At 39.5% G+C, this 16,420-nt stretch overlaps 1 protein-coding gene across 2 annotated transcripts in view; it reads left to right on the top strand.

The window, feature by feature from the left end:
- Positions 1–16,420, top strand: part of UNC5D (unc-5 netrin receptor D) — a 627,625-nt gene that overhangs the window by 282,944 nt on the left and 328,261 nt on the right. The gene's annotated exons all lie outside the window — the stretch shown is intronic.

The raw sequence follows: 16,420 nt of genomic DNA, 5'->3' as shown, positions 1-16,420 counted from the left end.
CTTCTTCCATGATAGACTTGTTCTTTCTGACAGTCCGTGATATATTCAGTATTCTTTGCCAACATGATAATTGAAAGGCATCAATTCTTCTTTGGTCTTCCTTATTCATCATATAGCTTTTGCATGCGTGCGAGGCAATTGAAAATACCATGGCTTGGGTCAGGCTCACCTTAAGTCCTCAAAGTGACATCTTTGCTTTTTAACACTTTAAAGAGGTCTTTTGCAGGAGATTTGCCCAGTGCAACACGTCTTTTGATGTCTTGACTGCAGCTTCCATGGGTGTTGATTGTGGATCCAAGTAAAATGAAATCCTTGACAAGTTCAACCTTTTCTCCATTTATCATGATGTTGCTTATTGGCCCAGTTGTGAGGATTTTTGTTTTCATTATGTTGAGATGTAATCCATACTGAAGGCTGTAGTCTTTGATCTTCATCAGTAAATTCTTGCAAGTCTTCTTCACTTTCAGCAAGCAAGGTTGTGTCATCCTCATATAGCAGGTTGTTAATGAGTCTTCCTCCAATCCTGATGTTCCATTCTTCATATTGTCATACTGGAAGGTGTTAATACGCATCATAAAAGCAAAGTAAACCAGCTGATATTTTGATTCTCAAAAACTGCATTAATTATATGTTAGTACACAGAGGTGTTTTTCAATTTTTATCTTCATAATATGACTATGGTTTTGTACTTGTTTTAATTATAGAGGTTGGATTAAAATACAATTTAATAAATCTGTACCTTATCAAACATTTCTGAGCTTCTACTAAAGGTAGGACTTGTGTAGGATTGTTCAGAAGTACATTAAATTGTAGGGCTGTTAAACTTAGTTTGTACTAGTAAAAACAGAGTTAAAAGTCATTAAATTAAAAAAAAAAAAAGTCTCTAGACATCTTGGTCTCACTGCCTAGAAGGATGGAGTTACTCTTAACTAAGATAAGGGAGAAACCCTTGGGTGGGGCAAACAGTTGACACCCTCAGTTGCTAACCTGAAGGTTGGAGGTTCATGTTCACCCAGAGAAACCTCTGAATAAGTGTCTGGTGATCTACTCAAGAAAAACCAGCCACTGAAAACCCTATGGAGCACAGCTCTATTTTGACACATACGGGGTTGCCATGAATCTGAATCGACTGTTTTGCAACTGGTAAGAGAGGAGAATTCAGTAGAGCATGTTTGGATTGCGGTAAGGCATTAGAAGTTTAGTTTTGACTATGTGTTAAGATGGCAATTAGACTTCTAAGTGGAGAGGTTCCAAAAGGAGATGGGGAGTTGTATCGGAAAGCCTGTGCTTTGTGAACTGAATGAGAGCCTAAGAAGTTAGTAGATTCTTTCAAAAAGTCTCTGTGGCAAAGTCTCTTAAATGATTCTGTGGATGAAATAATCATTGTTGAAACCAACTGACTTTATTTGATTTTTAACATGTAAAGCCATGCACATATTTTACCAGGCAAACATATCCTACCAGGGGAGAGGATTGACCTTTAACACTGAATAAAGTGCTCATAGCCCATCTGACAGGATGGAGGATTACAGAGCAGAGGCAGAGGAGTAATATCATAACTGTTCTTATCAGGAGCTGAGGCAGTGTGTATTAGGAAAATGGAAAACAACTACAAAAAAAAATTATTTTTTATTTTATCACATCTGATGCAGTACATTTGTTCCAGCTCTCCAAACCCCACGTACTTAACATTTGATGACATGTTGGCTTGTTTTCTGTGTTATACAGCATTGAACTCTAGAAGAAATATTCTAACCCCCACCCCTAGCAATACCATCCTTGTTGACCCTTGAATTCAGGTATAAAACACGGCTTAGTCTATTAAAAAGTATAATATTATTGAAAAACACACACATACACATAAAATAATAGAAATCTAAGGCTAAAATCCCATAAAGCCTCATCACAATCCTGTCATCTCATCAGTGGTTTCCTTTAAAAAATGTTATCTTCTAAACATTGTCCATACACATACTTAATTGGATTTTATAATAGTATGTATAGAATTTTATATGCTACAGTTTCATTTAACATTATAACATGTCAGTGTTTTTTGGTTTGTTTATTATTGTCTTGTTTTTAAATATCCCCACTTTAGCCTCCCTACTCCCTCCAAGATAAACCAGTGTTAAGAACCTGATGAATAAATAGCCCTCCACCGCTTTATGTATGGTGTTGGGTGTATTTCAAAGAGGGAGCCAGAAGAATTTCCTGATAAATTAGATTTGAAACATATGAGAGATAGATATATAGATGATATAATGTGTACATAATTGGTGTTTTGTTTTATTCCTGAAGTACGATCATACAATATGCAGTTTTCTGCACTGAATGATGAATATTTCCCCAGGTCTATAAACATAAATGTAACCGTTGTCTTAAATATTAACAAACTATTCCATGTGCTATGGATTGAATTGTGTCTCCCAAAAATTATGTGTTGTAAATCCTTACCCTTATACTTGCGGAAGAAACCCTGGTGGCGTAGTGGTTAAGAGCTACAGCTGCTAACCAAAAGGTCAGCAGTTCAAATCCACCAGGTGCTCCTTGGAAACTCCATGGGGCAGTTCTTTGTTATGTTAATGACACCGTGTCTGGGTAAAGCAAAACCAAACCAAACCCAGTGCCATTGAGTCAATTCTGACTCATAGCAACCCTATAGGACAGAGTAGAACTGTGGGACTGAACTTTTAAAAAAAGGTTGCCATTGAGTTGATTCTGGCTCAGCAACCCTACAGGACAGAATAGAACTGCCACAGTGGGTTTCCAAGGCTGTAATCCTTATGGAAGCAGACTGCCACATCTTCCTTCTGTGAAGTGGCTAGTGGGTTTGAACCACCGACCTTTCAGTTAGCAGCTGAGGGCTTAACCACTGTGCCAGCAGGGCTCCAGAATAAACATTGCTGTTGTTATGTGCTGTCGAGTCAGTTCTGGCTCATAGTGACCCTAGAAACATAGCATCACTAAAAATTTGCAAGGATTTCTCCAACGATTCATGGAAATAAGTAATTGTAGCTACCTTAGTAGCTACTAAGTTCCATGGGGTCAGTATCTGTGTCTGTTTCATTGCTTTTGTTTTGTTTTTTTCTAGCACCTGCCACTGAATCTAACACAATGTAGGTACTTAAATATTGGTCTAATTATGGCTTCAGCACTTACTATCTGTGTCAAAATTGCCAATAATAGCAACCAACATTGATTAGGGTGCTTACTCTGCACGAGGCACTGTATAAGGTGCTTTACTAGCACTACAATCAGCAGAAAAAGGCAGAATCAACTTGATTATCCACCCATAGGGGGATCAGTCAGAAAAATCACAATCCACTGATAACATGGTGTCTCAGTTTCTTAACGCTTTTCTAACAGAAATACCATAGGGGTGGCTTTAACACACAGAAATTTGTGTGAGATACAAATTGGTCATCAGGATTTTTATTTTGAATCTTGATAGGCAAGCCTCCAAATCTCAGATATATGCGTTACAGCACAAGTTGATACAGAATCTCCTTCAACCCTTGGGAATATGAAAGACTTTTCATTTCATACGTTTAGAGTGACATCCCACAACTAACTAGTAGTGCGGTTACTAGTAGTGGCCAAATTAGATGAATTTGCTTATCATCTGCTAAATTTACCTACTGTGAAGTATCCATGATTTTCAATCCCTCTATCTCCCCATTCGCTGCAGAAGGTGTGTATGAGAGGCCAGTCCTACTCTCTCTGTTTTGCCCACTGCTCCTGGGTAGGCTTCCTGAAGCACACATCAGATTAGGTCACCTACCAGGACGGAAATGTAGAAATTAGTCTCAGAATGCAGAGCGTTTTAATATATCTCACCTCTTCCCAAATGGTAATATGGTTCTTTCTCCAGTGCTGGACTCCCTTCTACCAGAGACCAAAGATGTTATATATCCCTTCATTTGTTGTAACAGGTAAGTGTCAAGGCACAAATAAAACTAAGCCTTTTTTTATTTTTATTTTTTTGTGCTCCCCTAATCTCCATGAGCCTGGAAAGTATTGATTAAAAAACACCATCCACAGGACAGGAGCAGTGGTTAAATCAATATATTAGCTTAAGATGCTCTTAAGAACAGATGAAAACAGTTTAATGTTTTTCTCTAGGCATTCAGTTAGACTGCTTTTCTGACATCAGAAGCTCAGAGTGTGGTTGACACAATGGCTGCCAGAGTAGAGATTCTAGGCAGGAAATCTGTGCTGCTTCCTAATGGGGTGGGATGAGGAGGGGCTTATGAACTGGCCAATCGATTGGCTGCCTCCAGAGACCTGCCTTCAATTTACAATATAATCACATCTAGATAATGACCCTTAAGGGAAGGCTGAGTTCCTTTATCTCTGCCTGTAATGAATTAAGCAAATTTATATTCAATCACCAAGACATTAAGTTCAGCCTCCTTGTCAAAAGCCTGTTAAGAATATGGGGAAGGGGAAAAAAAGGAAATTAAAAAAAAAAAAGGAAAACAACAACAGAAAACTCACAGAACCTCTCTATTGTATTTTACTTAGTCAGAAGCTCCGCAAAAAGCCAAAGACTAGTGTGACTGGTGTTGGCTGTGCACATGGTTTAGGCTTCCACTGAGTCTGGCCAGAGTCTCTAGAGTTGTTCTCATTTTCTCCTTTTTCCTCACCCTACTCCAAGCTACCAGTAGCTTTCATCTCTTATCTTCCCAAACATATCTTTGTTCTCTTATTTTCTACATACCACTACCCAACCCACCAAACCCAGTGTCATCGAGTCTACTCATAGCGACCCTAAATACATACCACTACCAGTTCCTTATGCCAGGCCCTTTTCTTCCTACTTCCCCTGCAGCAGCTTCCTAAAGGCCTCCCTGCTCTCACATGGGCACCATTGAAGGCCATTCTTCACTTCCTAAAAAAGTAATGTTCTTCAAAGGTTACGTTGAGTTACATCACACCCCTGTTTAGACCCATTGATGGCTTCCCACTGAACTTACAGTAAAATTTATACCATATCTTTCAAGGCCCTTGGCTTAGTTAGAATTCTAAGTCTGCTGTAGCAAAGTACCACAAAATGGGCAGCTTAAAACAACAGACATTTATTCTCTCACAGTTCAGAGAATACAAGTCCCTAAATTAAGGCGTCTGCCATGTTCTCTTCCCAAATGCGGTTCCTTCCATGCGTCTTCCTGGCTTTTGGCTGTTGTAGGCAATCCTTGGTGTTATGTGGCTTACAGCAGCATCACTCCAATCTCTGCCTCCATGTTAACATGACATTCTCAGTGTGTCTGTGTCCAGGCCTACCCCAACCTATTATGACCTCACCTTAACTTTATTTAAAGACCGTATTTCCAAATAAGGTCACAAACACAGTTACCTGAGCTTAAGATTTCAGCATATCTTTTTGGAGCATGCAATTTAACCCACAAAAAGCCCTGCATGATTTGGCTCATACCATACCAGTGTGGCCTCCTCTTGAGTTTTTCTTCGTTGTTCGTCACTCCAGCAATACTCACCTTTCAGTTCTTTGGACACACCATCTCTCTCTTGCCTCAGGACCATAGCAAATACCCTTTGTCTTCTTGGAATATTCTTCCTTTTATCTTTCAGGTTTCAATTGAAATGTCACCTTTTCCATGAGGCAGCCCTGACCACCCTTTATAAAATAGGCCAATGATCGTTCTCTAACTTGTTTGTCTTTCTATCTTGAGTATTTCCTTCACATCATTTGTCACAAAATATTTTATATTTTATCTACCTTTTTTGGGGGGTCTTTCTCCCACACAAAAACATATATTCCATGACATCAGGGATCGTGTCTATGTCTCATTCGTTGCTGTTTTCCCAAGCACCTAGCCCAGTGGGTACCTACGGTTTTCCCTGTACTGGTTGCTGTCGAATTAATTCAAACTCACAGTGACCCCGTGCGTGTCATAGTAGAACTGTGCTTCATAGGGCATTCAATGACTAACTTTTCAGCAATAGATCGCCAGCGCTTTTTTCCAAGGCACCTGTGGGTGGACTTGAACTTCTTGCCTTTTGGCTGGCAACCCAATGCATTAACCATTTGCACTACCTGAGAATTCCATGAGCACATTTCGTGCTCATTAAATATATATACTTATTGAAAGAATAATCAGAGATAGGAGTTTTCCTCCCCCCTTTATATTGTGGTGAAAACATATATACCAAAATATCCACCAATGCAGCAACTGCCGCATTTACAACTCAATGACATGGATTCCGTTTTTCATGTTATGCCACCATTATCGTTACCCTCATCCAAAACATTCCACCACCATGAATATAAACTCAATTCCCCCCAAGCAAGAACTGCCTTTTCTCCATCACTCCGCTGAGAAGTAGAATCTATGTTCTTATCTACAGGTGGAGCCAGAGGGAAGAACTAATTTAATGATATTCCCCTAGGGAGACAGCAAGGCAGTTCTATATCCTGCCTCAGAATCTGTGGCAGAGTCCGAGTCTAGCTTATTGAGCCCGTGCACGCATCCTCCATGTTTGACCGCTGCCAATCGTATGGTTAGGCAGCGCCAGTGTGGGTGGTGTGGTTTGGATGGAGGATCAGCCTAGTGCTCCCAAACCCCCCTTGACTTAACTGCCATGAGGTTAACATTTCAGCAACCAGAGCTAAAATGTATCGAGTGCGTATCATGTGGCTACCACCATGGCAAGCACCACCCATCCCTCATTTAATGCTTTTAAGAACCCTTGGGGTTGGTATTATTGTTATTGCCATGTCCAATGGAGGAAGCCTAGGCAGAGAGAGGTTGGGCAACTTGCCCAAGGTTGATGCAGCCATTAGAGTCTGAATTCTAAGCCAGGCACTCTGACTCCAGTTCTTAATCTCTTAACAACTGTAATAAATATATTTGCCTTATATAAACACTCTCAAGAGCTTACTCTTTATTTATTTATTTTGCTGAGGCAAGAATATGGTGGCTGTAATCCACTAACTCAGAACATATTTTATATAATTGCGTTGAGTCATTTTCCTCCAGGACAGGAGGAATCTATAAACTCATGAGAGGCAAACCCTATGAAGTAAAACGTACAGAAATAGGGGTAGAAGGAAGGATAGTTTGTGGTGTGATTAAAGACTGAAACCTTCCACTTTCCTATTTGGTTTCAAGTTTGTTCTGATGCTGGTGATCATGATAACAACAGTGGTTCCTACTTCTCCGGGACACTCCGAATTTGTTTCTAGAACACCTTGAGTATTTGTTATTCTTCCACCCATCTGTCAGTTTGTCTTACTGAGGTGGCTTGTGTGTTGCTGTGATGCTGGAAGCTATGCCACCAGTATTCCAAATACCAGCAGGCTCACCCATTGCGGACGGGTTTCAATGCAGCCTCCAGACTAAGACAGACTAGGACAAAAGGCGTGACAATCCGCTTCCAAAAATCAACCAATGAAAACCTTATGGATATAACCTTACTATTTTTTTTTTTATAGCTATAACAGTGTATTCAATCATACCAATAATCACGAAGATGGCCCAGAACTGAGCAACAGTTTGCCCTGTTGTACATAAGGTTATTACGAGTTGGAGCTGACTCAGCAGCAACTAACAACAATAATATGTATTTCTCCTATATGTATTAATATTTCCATAATTTGGAATGAGAGGAAGAAAGATGTAGGACTCTACCTCCAGATTTAGTATATCCTTGCTATGTGCTTTGTGGGGAGTCCTGGTGGCACAGTGGTTAAGAGTTCGGCCACTATCCAAAAGGTCAGCAGTTTGAACCCATCAGCCTCTGAGGGAGAAAGATGTGGCAGTCCATAAAAACCCTATAGCTTTTTCCATAAAAACACTATAGGGAAGTTCTGCTCAGTCCTATAGGGTCACTGTCAGTTGAAATCGACTCAGCAGCATTGGGTTTGATTTTAGTTTTATGTGCAATGCATTGTGACTTTATATGAGGACTATCTCACTTAATCTTTGTAACGTTATAAGTAGGCAATTATTACTGCACTCTGTGATGCTGAGTGCATATGATGCTTTACATAATTTTGTACACTAGAGCCTAGATTAACACTTAGTCTGTTAACCCACTTAACCTAATGCCTTGTGGAACTATTCAGAAGGATACCTCAAGTTTTCACAGAGTACGCAATACCAAACAAACAAACCTGTTGCCACGTCAACTCGATTCTGACTCACGCCGACCCCATGTGTTACACAGTAGAACTGCTCCATGGGGGTTTTCTTGGTTGCGGCCTTTACAGAAGCAGATCACCAGGCCTTTGTTCCATGGCAACACTGAGTGGTTTCAACCCACCAACCTTTAGGTTAGTAGTTGAGTGAAAACCATTTGTGCTACCCTGAAAAGTGTTGAAAAGCAAAGATGTCACCCTGAAGTTGTACACGTGTGAAAGCTGGACAATGAATAAGGAAGACTGAAGAAGAATTGACACCTTTGAATTGTGGTGTTGGCGAAGAATGTTGAATATACCATGGACTGCCAAAAAGAAAAAATCTGTCTTGGAATAAGTGCAACCAGAATGCTCCTTAGAAGCAAGGATGGTGAGACTGCGTCTTACATACTTTGGACATGTTATCAGGAATGATCAGTCCCTGGAGAAGGACATCAAGCTTGGTAAAGTAGAGGGTCATCAAAAAAGAGGAAGACCGTCAGCAAGGTGGATTGACACAGTGGTTGCAACAATGGGCTCAAGCATAACACGATTGTAAGGATGTCGCAGGACTGGGCAGTGTTTCGTTCTATGGTACACAGGGTCGCTATGAGTCAGAACCAACTCCACAGCACCTAACAACAACAACAGTAACAGCACACGGTACAGGGCAGCAACAATAACAGTCTTCGAAGTCGTGCAGACTTTCGATTGTCATTCTTGGCTCCGCGGTCTAGCAACAGTGAGACCCTAATCACAGTTTTAACTTTGCTGAGATTTAGTTGCCTGGTGTGTAAAAGGGAGATGATCAGAACCCAAGAGGTGTCGTGACAATCAAATGGGATAGCATATGTAAAAACATGCGAGACGCAGGGGAAATGATCAAAGAATGTTCCCTCCCCGTGGTCTCCGTCATTTACATTGGTGTCTTGAGTACCAGTCACACATGGCATCCCATGGCCCTGGCTCCTCCATGGTGCTGAGGTCACCAGGGCCTTCTGCAGCTTGGAGATTGCACGGGAACTGGCTGCCTATTTCTCAGTGAGTGCTTCAAATGTCATATTGCTTTTTTTTTCTAAGCAGTAATTTACCTTTCACAGTGATGGATTATTATTCAGCTTTGATTCATGCAGAGTTGCCATATAAGGAAAGAGTGGCATATCAATGAGGAGTGCTGCTGTTTTAATATGGGAAATATTTTCAGTAATTTCCTAATTAGCACGAGTAGGTATAAAAGCCATTTGCTGGGCTCTGCGCGGAGCATGCTCTATTTCTTATGCCTACGTATGGCTAGATTCTCTCTGCAATAGTGATTCATCCAGCTCTTGCAGTCTGAAGGACTTCATCCCTTAACACACATCCAAGTGCCCAGAGTGGTGACACTGAGCCAAGAGTTCAAATCCCAGTACTGATGTAGATTCGTAGTGGGACCCAAGGAAAGACATTATAAATCTAAGCTTCTCCTTTGGATAAGTGGGAAAATGATCTTTGGTCTTTCCTATTCCACAGGACACTTACGAGGATTTTATTCTGAAAAATAAAAAACTTATAAATTATACTTTAAAATAGCAGTGATTAGTATAATAAGCTTGAGTGTATTGTCATCGTCATCCAGACTAGTTTCTTCCATGAGATCAAAGTCAGTGCTGGTCAGAATGTCTATGATTTGTCACTATGATTTGGGTAAATGTGATTAAGTAATGTAAGTCTATCTTTGAAACTAGAAAAAAAGCAAAATGAGTACCTACTTTAGCCAATTAAATATCACTATTGACCATATGAAAGGATCACACGTTTCAAATTTTTGATTCAAAGAAGATTCCCTGAGACTGTTCTGAGGGTCAGCATTTTAGAGATGGAAGAAGCTTTATCTTCTAGTGCACCTCCTCACTGAGCAGTTGAGGAGGCCCAGGCTCAGAGACGTGAAGTGACTTTCTCTAGGTCAAACAACTAACCTCCCATAAGGTAGGACTCTGGGTCTTGAGACTCCCCCTGCAGAGCTCTTCTACTGGACAGAGGCAGAAGCCCAGACATTATCATCCAGCTCCACTCCATAGTGTTTTAATTTTGACTTGTTGTTATTTCCTGTTAAGTCGATTCCAACTCATGGTGAACCCCTGTGTGCAGAGTAGAACTTCTCCATAGGGTTTTCAAGGTTGTGACTTCTTGGAAACAGATCAACAGGCCTGGCTTCTTCTGAGATGCCTCTGGGTGATTTCCAACTGCCAACCAAGGCGTCTCCCCCTGAGTAGTTCTCTCTCTGTGTCTGTTATTGTTAGTTGTTGTCCAGTCGATTCTGACTCATGACGATCCCATTTGTGTCAGAATCGAACTGTGCTCCATGGAGATTCTAGGCTGTGACCTTTCAGAAGCAGATCTCCAGGCCTGTATTCTGAGTTGCCCCTGAGTGGGTTTGAATTGCCAACCTTTTTGTTAGTAGTCAGGTGCTTTACCATTTCACCACTCTATGGCTTGGTAGATGGTTTTTATTATGCTCAAAACTTTAGCAGTTTTAATCCAGTTACTCTTCTTCTTAGAAGGTAAATATCATCGGAATCTTTGGGACCTCACCATTTCTGCTGACTTTATAGTAGATGATAGCACTGCACCTAATGCGTATGCCTGTGGAATTGAGAAACTTTCCAGTTGTATCAGTCTGAACTGTTTGTTTATTAAAGAGTCTGCTGTATCGGTGATGTCTGCTTCCACAAACATAATGCTTTGGGTTGTTGCAACTGTAGTATAATCGGTGCAGTCTGTGGTGTTTCGCCTGCTCTGGAGCCATGAGACATGATCTTGGACAGGTTCAGAGTTTATGCTTTGTTACAGTTACATTCAGCTTTGATTATTTTTATGCATATTGTTGTAGATTTTTAGTTTCTAAAGGTAATAAATACTGCTCATAAAAGTAGATATATACCACTATAATCTTTCACCTTGCTTAAATATAACCCAGTGGAAAGGATAGCCAATAATGTTTTATTTTTAAAATTTTTGAGTTGTTTGTTAATTAGGACCAGGGGTTTCCTTATTTAGCAATTCTGTTTTCTCTGTTTTGGCAGCCACCAGAAACACTAGTATAGAAATGCCTTATTTATCATAGTTTATTAAGGATTTTGTAGGCTCATGGAAGAGAAATTTCCAGATAATCAAAGTATCCTTTTAAATTGAAAGGATCCTTTTAAACTGAAGCAAACACCCCACTAATCTTGAATGGAAATATTTTTAAGTGCGTCATATGATGCCTTGGTGTTGCTGGGTGCCATCGAGTCAGTTATGTCTCATAGTGATCCCATGTGACAGAGTAGAATTGCCACATAAGGTTTTCTTGGCCGTAATTTTTATCGAACTAAATCTTCAGGTCTTTCTCCCAAAGAGACTCTGGATGGGTTTGAACCACCAACCTTATACTTAACAGCAGAAGGCTTAACCATTGCGCTACCAGGGCTCTTATACCATGCCTTAGTTTGGTCTGTCACATAGAATGGACCCTTATTAAATTTTGGGGTGGTTCAAGGTTTTTATTATGCACATTATTAGTCTACCAGTCTCTGGAAAAGAGAGGCTTCAGTGAAAGTGTTTAGAGCTGATTGACATTTCACCAAATGGCACCTTGAGTTCTAGGAAAGAGTTTTGTAATTTTTTTTATCCAAAGTTTTTCTTAATGGTTTTTAGCATTTTCTTCCCCTTCCATTTCATCCATTCACTTATATCATTCCTTTCCCCCAATTTTTTTTTTTTTTTATCACAGCATACTTAAGTAATGTAAGTTTTGAAAGTTGTTTGAAAAGTAAGCACAGATAAAAAGAAAAAAAAAATTATAGGTCTAATTTTCATGCGTGAACTCTGCAGCATTAATATTGGTTGTTAAGTGTCTACCAGGGTTTTCCATTTGTTTGTGTACATCTGGGTAGTTGAGGTTGATAAGTAAATTTTAAATAAATAAGGTATTTCTGTAGTAGGTGTCATCAAACAAGTACTTTTTTCCATAGCTCTTATCTTTGAAGACTTCCTGAAGCAAAATGGAAACGGTCTGTCCTAGAAAAATGTGGTTATTTATTTACTATATCCAGTTTTTCAAAATAATCATTAACTGGATTTGGATGATTTTGACTATTAAGTTGCTTATTTACAGGAGAGACTTGGCTTTAAACGATAAATTACATGATACTTGACTTACACAAGAGATGTCATTATTTAAAGCAACTCCAGTACTAGATCTATTTCCTTCAACTTTAACTAATTCTTAAACACTAAATATTTTATATATGAATTTCCATAAAATGAAGAATCCTAGCATTATTGTACTTGGTAATTAGTAGCATAACATACTCAGAAATATACTTGAGGAAGGAGGCAATACCATATAAATTATTTCCCTGTGTGAGGAGAGCCACAACTTGAAATAATTAATGGCTTTTACAGCCTCTAAGAGTGATGCTTATGCATTGATGAGAGGGTGCTTTGTAACACAGTGGATACTTTGGTTTGATTTTTTTTTGCCCCCTAGCCTGCCTTGTGCATCTAGTATTTTAAGCAGTATTTTCTTATTTATTCTACATGCAGACCTTTATTTGTCAGAAACTGACTGTAATATGGCGGCAGCGTAAGACTTTCTTGTCTAACTGTAGGAAGGGGGAGGAGAACCAAGATCAGTAGCATCTCAAAGCTGATTCCTATGAGGCGGATGTCAGACATAACATCCACTATCAGACCTTGTTTTTTTTTTTTTTAACCAATTCTGACATCAGTTGTTCCTCCCATGGTGCCCGGTAGTTATTTGCTGGGTTTGATAATTTGTTGCAGTGGCCACATAGAACTCACAGACCATACTGACAATTACGGAGTTTCTTAGAGAAGTAGCAGGTTACAATTTAGGATCAGGATTAACTTGGAAGTAACAGGAACAACTCAGGATACAGGTCTTCAACCTCGACAACTTCTTCTTGGCCATGCCCACAGACAGGCCTCCGCTACCAGGTCCTGCTTGGGCCTGGCCTCTGCCACCAGGCCCTTGATCTTGGCCTTGAACCCTGATCAGGCAAGTGTTGCAAAGCTAGTTAGCTCTGCCAATTAGTGCCTAGAGACACCTCACTTTGCAAGGAAGCCTCCTGTGTGAATGTGCTCAGATTTCTTTCTGTGTGGGTCAGCAAGCCTAGTCCATGACTCTGCTGTCTTGTGTGGTCTTCAGTGTTACAGCTCTCTCTCTCCTGGGTCTAGGAGGTTCTTGGTGCAGGGACCCTTGGGTCCAAAGGACCTGCCCTCCAATCTCAGCTCTTCTTCTTCATGGTAGTGAGGTCTCCCTCCAACCTGTGGGATTAGCTCTCTTTAAACCAAGCTGGATAGCAAAACTGGCCAACCCCCGACAAGGGTTCCATGCTCCTTATTTGCAAAGTCCCACCCCCACGAGAGTTCTGTGCACCTTATTTGCATTAGCAGGCCTTCCAGTCCCCTTGGTGGACCACAAATACCTTATTTACAGACCCCACCCAATCATTTTGTAGGAGTTACAAGACCATGGCTAGAAGGGCAATATAATAGCAATTCAGTGCACCCCACTGGCCATCGGTTTAGCAGGTCCATGTATATTACTATCATTAGCTTATGTAAGAATACTTATTAATTGGGTCCCTTCTACCTTAGCTTTTTTTACCCATTTCCTTCTCATCACTCTTGCAACCCTATAAGAGGACAAGTGTCTCATTCAACTCCCTTTTGGTGGATAGCTTTTTATGAAGCAAGAGCTTGATAAAAGTTTAGTAAATAGCCTCAAATATTTCACTAGCTACTTTTCTTATCTGTCATTTTTTCTTGAATGCTGCACTTCTCTTTTTTGCCTTCTTTCCTAGGACCCATATGTGAGTCTATATTTTATTGCCATTATTTCCTTAAGCAAAGAATGAGCTTCAAGGTTTGCTCAAATAAAACAGATAGCCATGTTAATACTTCTGCCCTCAGAGCTTAGAGATTCCTTTTTCCTATCTTTTGTTTGTTTTCTTTAAATTTTAACCAAGACAAAATGTAGGTTGGAAGAAAATAGTTTGTCAGTGGGCTATGATGCTTTTCTTGGCGTGCAAAGGAGGAAAATATAAAGTTACTGTTAGCATTTTCATCCTTCATTGAGGAAATGCTAGAACTAGCCATCAGTGATTGAGAGCTTGGGGTCCCTGAAGCTGCTGTGTGCATGATAAAACTGAACATTGCTGTTATCCATGCTTTAATTTTATTAACAATTAAGATTTGCTTCAGTGAAGCCTGTGACAAAAGACAGTTTGCTTTGAAGTGAAGCATCTGTTCCTGGTCCTGGAAAATAGGAAGCATGTTTTCCATCTCACTGCAGGCAAGTGCTGTGTCAAAGTGGCTCTGCAAACCAATTGCTTTAAAACTCAGCAGCACTTCTTTGTGTTTCTGGTTCTGTCTTTATAATTAGTAAATGTGCTTTATCAGTTGGAAAACAATTTAAAGGTGATTGTAGGGTGTTTGTATCAGAAAACAAAACAAGCAAACAACAAACAAAAAATCCAAACCCACAAGTAGAATTAAACCAAAGAGACGTATGAAAGAAAAATACGTAGTATTGAGTGTTTGGGATTTTTTAAAACAAGAGAACATTGTTGAATTTTTTTTTTTTATGCCAAGTTTGTTTTGTTGACTGTTTTATAGTAAGTCTTATTGGATACCCTGTTTTCTTTCTCTAATTAATAATTAAACGATTCTCCATCTTTCTGTGAACAAGAAACCCAGCATTTCTAAGTTTTGGTAGAATGTCTCAGGGAGAAAATTACTTAAAGTGATAGGTGAATTTTTCTCTTAAACAAAGGGAGTGCATGTAAAAAATTTAGGATTTAATTTTATTTTTAGTTATATTGTTGTCAAATAACTAACATTTGGATATACTGAAAGGGGATTTCAGCGATGTTTTCCTAGTAGATGGATCCCTTCAACAATATGAAAGTCCATTACACTGTCAAGACCTCAACCTGACATCTCCCATCTTCCTTAACTTTCTTGTCTCTTCTAAATTTTTAGTTTTCCTTTGGTTTTCACTCTCCTGAACCGTAGACAAATATGCCAGCTGCCTTCTCTGTGAAATTATTGACACTTGTATTATTACATTAAATATAAAATTATTCTGTTTGATATTGAAGTGCCAAATTAAAACTTGGACATCTTTTTGGAACAGACCTTAAGAGTTTATTGTAACATGTTTCTAAAAAAAATGAAATAATTTATTGAACATGCTCTTATTGTCTAGTTAACAATTTTTTACATTATAATGAATTAATATAATGAATTAATATTGGCAGATGAGGCTTATTTACCTCAAGAATAGAAGTATGCTACTATAATATTCCTCTCTCCTAGGATGCCTAGAACGTTTATTTCTTGTATGATATTTTTGTTAGTCTTCAAAACAATTCTGTGAGAAAGCCAAGTATTATTAGATTCATTTAACAGATGGAAAATCTGTAATCTACAGAAAGAATCGATTTCCTAGAAATTACAGGTAGATAGCGATTATAATATAAAGCAGTATATTTCCCCATTCAACTGTTTGCTATTCCAGTCATTCGTATACACTAGCAGAATTCTAATATTTAAACCGTGTGCCTTGCCTAAGTTCTTAGTCAAGTGTTTGGAATACTTAGTCAGGTGCAATTGCCCAGAATAATTTTGACGGATCAGAAATTTGCCCCCATCTCTATCATTAAAATTTGTCAGTTATAATTTCTTTGATTTTAGTTCTGCATCTTTCAATCGCACTTTAGTCCTATTTTGTAAAAAGAGACTTGCTTTGCCCTGGTTTCATTTCATTCTACCTTTCTTCCCAGCCCCATTTCCTTTTTAAAACTCTGATGGAAGACTCTTAGAAACACAGCTTTGGCACTTTTTCTACAGAATCTTTCAATGTGGCCTTGGAGGACTCTGGACTTTGGTTGAGGGACTAGCAGTCAGGGGGTAGGCAAGCTCTCTCCCTGGGTACTGAACCAAAGAGCCTCAGGGTTCAGCCCAGGGCATTAAAAGGAAGACCGAGTTGGAACTGGAAACTTGACAGCTAACCTTGTTGCCGGGTGATGGTTGGAAGCTTGTTTTTAATCACAGGGAAAGGAGCAAGCCTCAGAAATCTGGACTTGCCGTAGGTGCTGTCATACTATGGAATAGAAGCGCTGGGAGAAGTCAGTGTACGTAGAGATATGGAAAGGATGTCAAAACATTTTTTTTTTTCCTACCAGAATTTTGGAGGAGTCTGAATGTTTCTGTTTGGCTGACAGATTAAAAAGG

Source organism: Loxodonta africana, chromosome 19 (assembly GCF_030014295.1).
Source record: "Loxodonta africana isolate mLoxAfr1 chromosome 19, mLoxAfr1.hap2, whole genome shotgun sequence".
Classification (NCBI taxonomy): Eukaryota; Metazoa; Chordata; class Mammalia; order Proboscidea; family Elephantidae; genus Loxodonta; species Loxodonta africana.
Note: the sequence above shows the minus strand (reverse complement) of the source record. Positions and strands in the feature narration are given on the sequence as shown.